We start from the raw sequence: 10860 nt of genomic DNA, 5'->3' as shown, positions 1-10860 counted from the left end.
CAAACAAGCCCATTCCCTAACTGAAAATACGTGATGTGGTTGTACGATTCTGCATGGATGTGTGAACAATATGTCTGTTCTATCAGGCTCCAGCTGAGGTGGGCTCTTGAGGTCCTACATATCAATGAGTATGCCGCTCCTGAAGCCATCGATTCCACATTCCCATGACAGTTGTGGGACCTTGACCTATGCAAGTAGCAATCTGGTGGAATGATAAAGCATGGTCTTTATGGGCCATGCTCCTGCTGTTGTCGAATTCCGTGCTAATATACTTATCAAAAGTTTGTTAATCGGTTCTCAGCAAGATACTGTTGTTATCAAACAAATTTTATGCCCTTTGTACTTTGAATTCTGTGCATGCCTGTGAATCAAAAGACAAATATTTGCTCTTCTTTTAGACTGCAAATGCCGAGTAAGAGGGATTTGATGTAGAGACCAAAAGAAAAAAATAATGAATAAGAAATCAACAAATGGTTAGTCAGTGTACTTCTTCATAGTGTGCAGCGATTATTCACAGTACTCCTTCAGGCTGTAGATGACAACCATCAACATCAAAGAGGTGTTCAGGGGCACATTCTTTGTGTTTGGCTTCCCTGGAGAAAATACACACTTTACCTTTTTCTGTTCAAAAGCTGGAGAGTGAGGGGCCACAGCAGTCTCATTGGCAGCTGCCTAGTATCTAATCGCCACGTCGATAAACTACAACGAGTAATACACTTGCTTACAAGCTGAGTGAGTGACAGAGAATGAGCCACTGACTCAGTCACACCAAGAAGCCTTGGTAGCATGAAGACATCATGGTATTCGATAGCCTTATTTTAATGATTGGGACACCATCACAGATATCTCGTCATAACAAACTGACGCTACACTGCCTAGTGATGACATTATGTGAGCAGACTTTGTCACTGTCAATCATTACCACTCCCTCTGGTGTAGACTTGGCATTGCCAAGTAGTGTCATGTGGAAGAGAAAGTGGGAACTGAGTAAAAGAATATTTTAACAAAGCTTGAAACACCAATTACAATATTATTTTGAGTATAGCAGGTCAAGTAACGAGGGAAGACCCACATAGGCAATGAATGGATTGCTCCGGATGAAGTTAATCAAATAGTAAGTAGGCTTAGCAGAGAAGAAGGGAACATGGTAAATTATATATCAGATTTCAGTCCCAACTATCAATATTTTGCAAATTGTTTTTTAAACAAATATTTAAAATAACATTTGGGTCCGTGTTCATAACAAGTCACTTAAACCTTTTATGACGTTTGTCTTCTATTTGTTACTTGTCATACATACCAAGGATGATTTTCAAAAGCGTATCTACATTAACAAATCTACTATGTTGCCGCCAATACGTCATCATGTGACGTTTAATTGGAACAAATCATTCCGAGAATGAAGTGTTTTTATAAATTTTCAATGTGCCATTGCCCTGAAATGGCATATTTTTTTCATACATGAATTAAGATCTGAAATTACAGAATTCAGTATGGATTTTTAGAAGCACCCAGCAGCCTGAGGTCTTCGATAAGTACATGTGACGTCAAAATGACTTCATGTTTGCACAAGTCTTGTGAACTGTATATTACCCAAGGGGCAGTGGGGCAGTAGTGTGTGACATATATGTTGACTTCATTTTTCACAAAATGACACGGATCATAAATTTGTGGTTAGCAATTGCCAATTATATTTACTAGGAGTGGCAATTACATAACTGGTACAATTACATAACTACTTCAATTCCGTGATATTTTGACATTTCATGCAAAATTTGCAGCAAACAGTGTTCTCTCAAAAAGTGCCTTCCTATCATTATTTCTGTCTTTATTTCTGCTCCAAAGATAAGAATATTCTACAAAACCTGTAAAGTTTTTACATGCCACTGATACAGTTTCTAAACTAGCAATACTCATTTGCAGCAGATCGTTTTTTTATTATCATACAAATAGTGACGGTTTCTTGTCTTTCTTTATCCAAGCACAAATAGTTTCTTCCACTTGCAAAATCTGAATATTCGGCACCATAGCTAATAATAGAAAGACTAGACTGGCAATTTCCACTCACATGAGTAATTTCATTGGAACTTGTCGAGAAATGCTGCCATCTGACCATTCAATGCTGCATGACGTTCCAAGGTATGAGCTTCTTCTAATAGAGGAAAGTGGAGACAATGTCAAAAATTACCCAGCAGCCACTCTTGTAAAGGATATTTATCCAACAGTGATTGAAAAGAGGGGGATAGCAAACAGTCGCTTTGTGGTGCCAGTTTTAAATTGGAGAGTCACAGTCCGAAAGAAGACTCAAGAAAACTGGAAAAAGGCCGAAAAGGTATCACTTGGTCAGAAGAAAACTGGAAGTTAAGAAGGCTTTCATAGCAACATTACACAAGCTCTTTGACATCTGCAATATCGCAACTATGAAATTACACTATGTTCAAAGTTTGGGGGTTCATGTCTAGGTGGTGCTGACTGTAAACATAAAGTGCACATCTCTTGATCTTGTTCTAAGGTTGTAGAACTGTCAAAGAAATAGCGGCCAAAGAGAGAAGGTTGGATCTATTGGACAGCACCAGATTGGTTTACCAGATCTACCTGAGCACATAAGACGAATCAAAAAAAAAAAAAGGCAAGAAGGTGAATTAAGAAGAATTTCTAAATAGAAGCGGAAAAGGAAGGAAGAGTTAACAACGCAACCAAATGAAATTCTTTTCTACAAAGAGGAGGAAGAGATACTGATGTTAAAGATTAAGATTCTGAGGATTCTTTGCAGATAAGATTTGTTGAGTCTGATGCACCTTCTACTTCAAGTACGAGTCAGTATAATTCCTTACAATTGCGTACTGTTGCATTGTAAGGTATCAGGTATTGTGTCAGTCTATGTTCTACAGCTACATATTTGGATGCTGTATTAATTATTGAAGTAGACAGGAGACCTATGGTTGCAAGAATAAAGTAAAAAGGACCAAGGAAAAGTTAACAACCCACTTTTTGAAGAATTTCTTTCCTGATTCAGGGTAGGCAAAACTGAATGTATCTTTTTGATGGAAACCAAGATTTCATTAAGTTCTGTTACAAGCAGAGAACTCAAGACATTAGTTTTGAAGCGTTGTGAAAGAACAGCATTACACTGTTTGCAGTGAGCCTGGTGGAAAGTATCTCTGCGATTTTACTCCTGAGAAAGACTTAACGAAAATAAAACCTGATGAAGTTATTGCTAACCATCTTGTGAATTTTTTAAAGAAAAACCGCATTGATAAAAGTCTGCAGCATATTGGTGGTGACTCAACGAATTTTAACACTGGGTGGGAAGGTGGAGTCATGGATTGGGTTGAGACAAAGCTGAATCTCAAACTCATCTGGTTGGTTTGTGCTCGTCATACTAATTAGCTACCTTTACAGCCCTTGATCAAACAGTTGGGTGAAAAAACCTTGTCTAACAATAGGTGGAGTGGTAAGATTGGCAACATACTTGACAGTGCATTAGTAGGATTTGTCGCAAAAAATAAAAAGTTGAAATTAATGTGTCCTTGTCAGAATATTCTTTCCAGAATCTTTGGTTCCATTGAGTGACGCTGATGTCAAAGATCTCTCTACAGGCCAGGCTTATGGTTACAGGATAACTCATTCTATAAGAACAGGTGCATTTCCAAGTGATCTGGCATTACTAGTGTTTGGTCCTGTGAGCCATGCTCAGTGGATAACAAGTACAAGTAGGAAATTTCATGTATGGATTTTAAGTGGTGGCCTTAAAGGCAAAAACTTGAATACATTACAACTGCTTATGGAATACAGTGTTGGCATTTACTATTCCTGTTGGTTTACAATCAGATCAAAATTCTGTTGGGTGGAAGGACCCCATCACATTGTCTATCAACTGAACCTCCTAAAATCCCAGAAGAAGGCAGCTGAAGATATTATTTTACCAACAATCCAACGTTCATCAAGTTTCGCATTTAGTGTAATGGTGCTTCAGACTTTTTTTTTGCTTGGAAGACCTAGAAGAAAAGAAAGCAGTGATCCAGGAGATAACTGAACTGAGAAATAAAGAAGATGATGCACCAGGAGACCTACCTCTTCGACCTAGGGAAACATTTGCAGTAAATCCTAATGCAGCATCACTTTTGGAACTGACAGGCTTGTTAGAAATAGTATATGAACCACCACTTACACATAAACTCAAAATATCAGAAATAAGAAAGATTATTAAGAGACAGTGCAAGTTCTAAAGTGACCATGTCATGGACAGTCCATAGAGAGATGTGTGAAACAAGTAACAGAGACTTCTAGTTAAGTATATACTCACAAGAAATGAGAAGGATACATTAGAAGGCAAGAGGCAGACAGAATAATGATGTCTAGGAATGATTCAAAGGAAGATTTTATGAATATTGTTGACTGAAGAATTTAAAATTTTTTAAAATGTGTTTTTAGTGTTTGGTATAAGAGACAAAATGCAAAGAAAATTGTCTGAGTTGAATAAACTATTTTTTGAGCAAATTTTGCTGGCTCTCATATTAATTTATGCATTTTTGTCATAAATTTCAACTTACATTATAATCAAGTGTGAATTTACCAAGCTAAATGTTTATCAATAAAGAAAAATCTTTTAAATTAGGAGATTATACATTAAAAGGCACATTTTTGGGCCACCTCATTCACAACAGTTACGAAAATTTATTTTTGCCCTCTGCAATGTCACACCCTAGTGGGGCAGGAGCCGGCGATATACGGTACTTCCAGTGTGGTGAGCTTGCATGATCCCGCTCTGCTCATGAGTCTTGTGAGACATGTAGACACTTGAGTGCTGTTTGTCACGGTGCTAAGGCGATGAAGGAACACCTATAAATGATAGCAGACGAGACATACATTCTACTAGACAGGTCCAGAAGCTGAAATAGTTCCAGTACTGATAATTTCAAGCTACCAGTTGTTTAATTTTAGTAAGAAGTTGTGTCGTTTGATATTAGATGAAAGAGGTGTCCGAGACAATGTTATCAGATTTTCCTGAAGTATTGCTTGTGTACTCATGCATCCGTTTGATATAAAAGTGCTAAAGTTTTATTTTCACATGTCCTTCAGCTTCTGAACAGTGGTGCATTAGAATTATGAAAAGTGATGCATTTCTTTATTTCATAGTCTAATATATGTTCCACATACAGCTGGAAAGCTCAGTCACAGACAAATGTTCAGGAATATTACCATGTGTGTCAGTCTCAAAAAAATTAAAACGATAAAAAATTTTTGGTAATGGAGTTGGAAAAAGGGTTTCTTTGATTACATCAAACATTATGAATAAAATTTATTATTTTCCATCAAGTTTCAACTTGGTGCCATTCTGAGACTAATATAGCAGTATTTTCCACTTTGCTTTTTTCTTGTCCTCCAGTTTCGGAAAAATCCTGTTCTTGTTTTAAACAGGTAAGAGAAGGAGAAAGGAGCTGTATTCGACAGAACATATGTTTATTACTGCTATTTTTGATTTCGGTTAGTAGCTGTAGGGGTACTTGTGGTCCCAGGGGCTATTTTCAGTACCAAAGAGAAGGATGTAAAGCGTTACTCATATACACTGAGGTGACAAAAGTCATAGGTTACCTCCTAATATCGTGTCGGATGTCGTGCAGCAGCTCTACGTGGCATGGAATCAAGAAGTCGTTGGAAGTCCCCTGCAGAAATATTGAGCAATGCTGCATCTATAGCAGTCCATAATTGCAAAAGTGTTGCTGGTGCAGGATTCTGTGCACGTACCGACCTCTCGGTTATGGCCTATAAATGTTCGATGGTATTCATCTCGGACGATCTGGGAAGCCAAATAATTTGCTCGAATTCTCCATAATGTTCTTCAAGCTAGTCCCAAAAAATTGTGACCCTGTGACGTGGCACAACGTCAACCATAAAAACTTAAGGTCATGAATGGATGGAAATGGTCTCCAGGTAGCCGAATATAACCAATTTCAGTCAATGATCAGTTTGGTTGGACCAGAGGAACCACTCCTTTCCATGTAAACACAGTCCACACTATTATAGTGCCACCACTAGCTTTCACAGTGCCTTGTTGACACAACTTGTGTCCAAGGCTTCGTAGCATCTGTGCCATAGTCGAATCCTTCCACCAGCTCTTACCAACTGAAATCGGGACTCTTCTGACCAGACCACTGTTCTTCGGTTGTCTGTGATACAACCAATATGCTCACGAACCCTGGAGAGGCGCTTCAGGCGATGTCATGCAGTAATCAAAGACACACACATTGGTCGTCTGCTGCCATAGCCCATTAATGCCAAATTTCGCGGCATTGACCTAACAGATACGTTCATCGTATTTCCCACATTGATTTCTGAGTTTATTTCTCATGGTATTGCTTATCTGTTGGCACTGATAACTCAACGCAAGGAGTATAACAAAGTATGTGTGGCCCCACTCTCCATTGTTGCCAGATGTATCCAATATGGCGGCGATTACGTAATCCAAGATGGCGGCCTGTAGACTTACCAAAAGCACATGACGTCATCCAAGATGGCGGATTTTGGTGGGAAGATAGGTCAATTGGGCTACTTCCACTAACCTAACCCACCTCCCCTTCTCTCCCCCAGAAAAATGGCGGGAAGTTCAAATTCCAACAGGATAATGCATCACACCACAGTTATCTCTACTAACCTAGGAAAATCGGGCGAAAATAACTCACTAGGGCTATCTCCACTAATATAATTCATCTGACCATCACATATTGCTAGGAATTGCTGGAGAAAGGACTCAGCCTGTGCTGGACATAAGTCTTTATTTTGCAGGCTGACTTTATTTAAACAATTTGAGGCAGTAGCTCCATCCAGTGTGTTCTACACGAGGTCTGGACTCCAACTGACCTAGTACACAATAACACCACCAGAGGGCACCCTCATCCATGACATAATCCAAGATGGCCCCCATGATGCGGGTACCGTTATCCAAGATGGCGGGAAACAGAGAGTTCACCATGAGGTCCAGGTCTAGCACACAGTACCACCACCAGAGAGCATTGTCATCTGTTCCATGACGTAATCAGAGATGACGGTGCAGGGTGGGGGAAATGGTGGGAGAGGGACTCTGCCTGTGCTGGACATAAGTCTTCATTTTGCAGACAGTGTCTCCACCACAAAATCTAGAGTCCAACTGACCTGGTACCCAGTACTGCCACCAGAGGGTGCTGTCATCCCTTCTGTGATGTAATCCAAGATGGTGGTCTCGAGGCGGAAAATGGCACGAAAAAGACTCAGCCTGTGCTGGGCTGCTCGATAGAGTAAGGAAGGAGTGTACTTCATTTATTTTGAAACAATTTATTTAGGGATGGAGTAGGTTTGTCACACTGATACAAAACACACTCTGACATGCTTGGGGTCACACCACAGAGCCCACAGGTCTGTAAACTACTCATAAATAACACTCTGCAGACACGAAAACAACTCCTAACTTACCGAAATAATTACAGTACAGACATGCATCTTCTCCTAAATAATGCAAGCGAGCGTTTACTATTTCTGGGGCACAATACAATTTCCTAGAGGTCGACTTGGTTCTGATTTTACAGAGCCATGTGACATCAGTGTAAGATGGAGAACCTTGTTAGATGCGCTTCCGATGGGTGGTAGCTACGTGTGCGCACTTCGCGGCGTTGCGTGAGTCATGCTGGGCCGTTAAGCACCATTAGACGCAGCTCGCATGTCCAGCTAGGAACAATGCACACTCTGCTACTCTGGAAAGCGTTGAAACATTTATCTCTCTGCGCTGTTCCACGGGTAGAGCGGGAGTTCACGCCAGCAGCGGTGAAAACGAAGTGCTCATTTACATAGAAATGTGACATCAGTATCCATAGGTATCGCGCCATCAACAGTAAACACACACACACATGCTGCCCACAGGTGTCTCGCATATGGGACCGGCGTGAGCGCGCGTTGGACTTCTGTGACATCAGTATAACACTGACTGTATACCTGGAAATAGGCCCAACTTCACCTGCAGTGGCGTGAGGGGAATGGGTCGTGCTGGCTGGCGGCCGACTGTGGCTCGCGGCTGCGGCGGCCGGCCTGTATGTCTCCATTCCCATCCCGTCACATCAGCAATGGTGCCTAGGAGAACAAGTATTTCGAGAGGAATTTCTCAGGATCAAGTATGAAAGGGATGTCGCCGCCTAATGCGTTCAGGACCCAAAGGGGCACCTATGTGTGATTTGACAGCTGTCAGCCATGTCACTTCGCGGGGCTGTCAGTAGACTCCTGTGCGGTCTAGTGGACAGGGGGCGGGGGGCGATGTCTGTGTATGTTGTTTGTGTGTCTGTTGCATTATTTTTGTGAGCGGGTCTGTGGGCTACGCTATGTGTTAATTGGACAGTCTATGAGTTGATTTCGTCCTTGCATTATTTAGGAGAAGATGCATGTCTGTACTGTAATTATTTCGGTAAGTTAGGAGTTGTCTGCATGTCTTCAGAGCGTTATTTAGGAGCAGTTTACAGATCTGTGGACTCTGTGGTGTGACCTCAAGCATGTAAGAGCGTTTGTTTTGTGTCAGTGTGATGAACATACTCCATCCCTAAATAAATTGTTTCAAAATAAATGAAGTACACTCCTTCCTTACTCTATCGAGTGGCCCAGCACAGGCTGAGTCATTTTCGTGCCATTTTCCGCCTCGAGACCACCATCTTGGATTATGTCACAGAAGGGATGACAGTACTCTCTGGTGGCAGTAGTGTGTACTTTGGCAGTTGGACTCTAGAGCTTGTGGTGGAGACACTGCCTGCAAAATGAAGACTTATGTCCAGCACAGGCAGAGTCCTCTTCCCTCGATTTTCCCCACCAAGGCCCATCATCTCGGGTTTCATCATGGAACGGACGACAATGCACTCTGGTGGTGGTACTGTGTACCACAGCTGGACCTCGTGGTGGTGAACACACTGTTTCCTACCATATTGGATAATGGTACTCGTGTCATGGGGGCCATCTTGGATTATGTCATGGATGAGAGTGCCCTCTGGTGGTGGTACTGTGTACTAGGTCAGTTGGAGTCCAGACCTCGTGTAGAACACACTGGATGGTGCTACTGCCTCAACTTGTTTAAATAAAGTCAGCTTGCAAAATAAAGACTTATGTCCGGCTCAGGCAGAGGCCTTTCTCCAGCAATTCCTAGGAAGAGGTGATGGTCAGATGACTTAGATTAGTGGAGTTAGCCCAAGTGACCTATTTTTCCCCAATTTTCTTAGGTTAGTAGAGATAACTGTGGTGTGACACATTATCCTGTTGGAATCTGAACTTCCATCCATTTTTTTGGGGGGAGGGAAGGGGAGGTGGGTTAGGTTAGTGGAAGTAGCCGAGTTGACCTATCTTCCCACCAAAATCCGTCGTCTTGGATGACGTCATGCGCTGTTGCCAAGTCTACAGGCCGCCATCTTGGATGACGTCATCATCGCCATCTTGTATACATCTGGCAACAGCTGAGAGTAAGGCCACACATAAGCTGGCCATTGTGGCCGAGCGGTTCTAGGCGCTTCAATCTGGAACTGCGCGCTGCTACGGTCGCATGTGCGAATCCTGCCATGGATTTGTGTGATGTCCTTAGGTTAGTTAGGTTTAAGTAGTTCTGTGTCCTAGGGGACTGATGACCTCAGATGTTAAGTCCCATAGTGCTCAGAACCATTTGAACCATTTTGAGCCACACATACTTTGTTCTGCTACTAACGCAAACGCCACTGTTCTCGGTCGTTAACTGATGGCCTTGGCTACTGCCTTGTTCGTGGTGGGAGGTATTGCTTAAAGTTTGATATTCTCGACCCGCTCTTGACACTGTCGATCTCGGAATATTTAATGGACTAACAATTTCCGAAATGGTATGCCCTATGCCTCTAGCACCAACTACCATTCTGCATTCAGTATTTGTTAACTTCCGTCGTGAGGCCATAATCACGTCAGAAACCTTTTCAGAATAATCAACTGAGTACAAATGACAACTCCACTAATACACTGTCCTTTTATATCTTGTGTAAACGATACTACCGCCAGCCATATACGTGCATATCGCTATCCCACAGTTTTTTCACCTCAGTGCACAAGGAGAGCAGCACAAGCGTGGAAAGATGTAAGTGCAAACATCTCGTACGTTCGGCATCCACAATAGTTCTGGCACCTTGAAGGTGCAAGGGATTTATGGGCCGTCAGCATTGGTAGTGGAGAAGAATATATTGGTATTTCACAAGAACTAATCGGCACTGGTGCCAAGTACAGCACAGTGAGAATTTTTACTTTTCAAAGAACTGTGTCTCAATATACACAAGATATAGCAAATGAAAGAGAAGTGAGATCTTGTCTAAAATAGAGGAAGCCATTGAACAGGACGAGTGTGCTATGACGTACAAACTTTGGACTGACAATTTTCACAAAATACATTCTCTCGCTGTCACATGGAGTAGACTCTGAAGACGGGCGTGAACAAAGAAACAATATGCTCTTCACAACAAAGTTTCCAGCTGTTACAAAAACACATGAAAATATTCTCACAGGAAAATGTGTCTCAGATACATCTCCTCTGGAACTAAACAAAGTAACATTTGTATTGGGCCAAAGGCGGGACATAAATAAAGGTCTTCAACTTCATAAATGCATGTCATATGCAGTCAGTTGCATAAACACAGCATTAATACATCCACTGGAAGAGAATTCCTTAGTGAAAAATTGCCTGACACTTATAAATCCATCAAGACAGTGAGCAGGGTTGAAGGTGTATGAAATGTTCTGGTTTGATTGCAAGATTAGAAAAATATTACATGAAAACATGCGAAATAATGGAGTAGCATCTACATCTCATTCATAAAAAAATTACACTGAGAATTTGCTTTTTGA

Source organism: Schistocerca piceifrons, chromosome X (assembly GCF_021461385.2).
Source record: "Schistocerca piceifrons isolate TAMUIC-IGC-003096 chromosome X, iqSchPice1.1, whole genome shotgun sequence".
Lineage (NCBI taxonomy): Eukaryota > Metazoa > Arthropoda > Insecta > Orthoptera > Acrididae > Schistocerca > Schistocerca piceifrons.
This window is presented reverse-complemented; position numbering follows the sequence as displayed.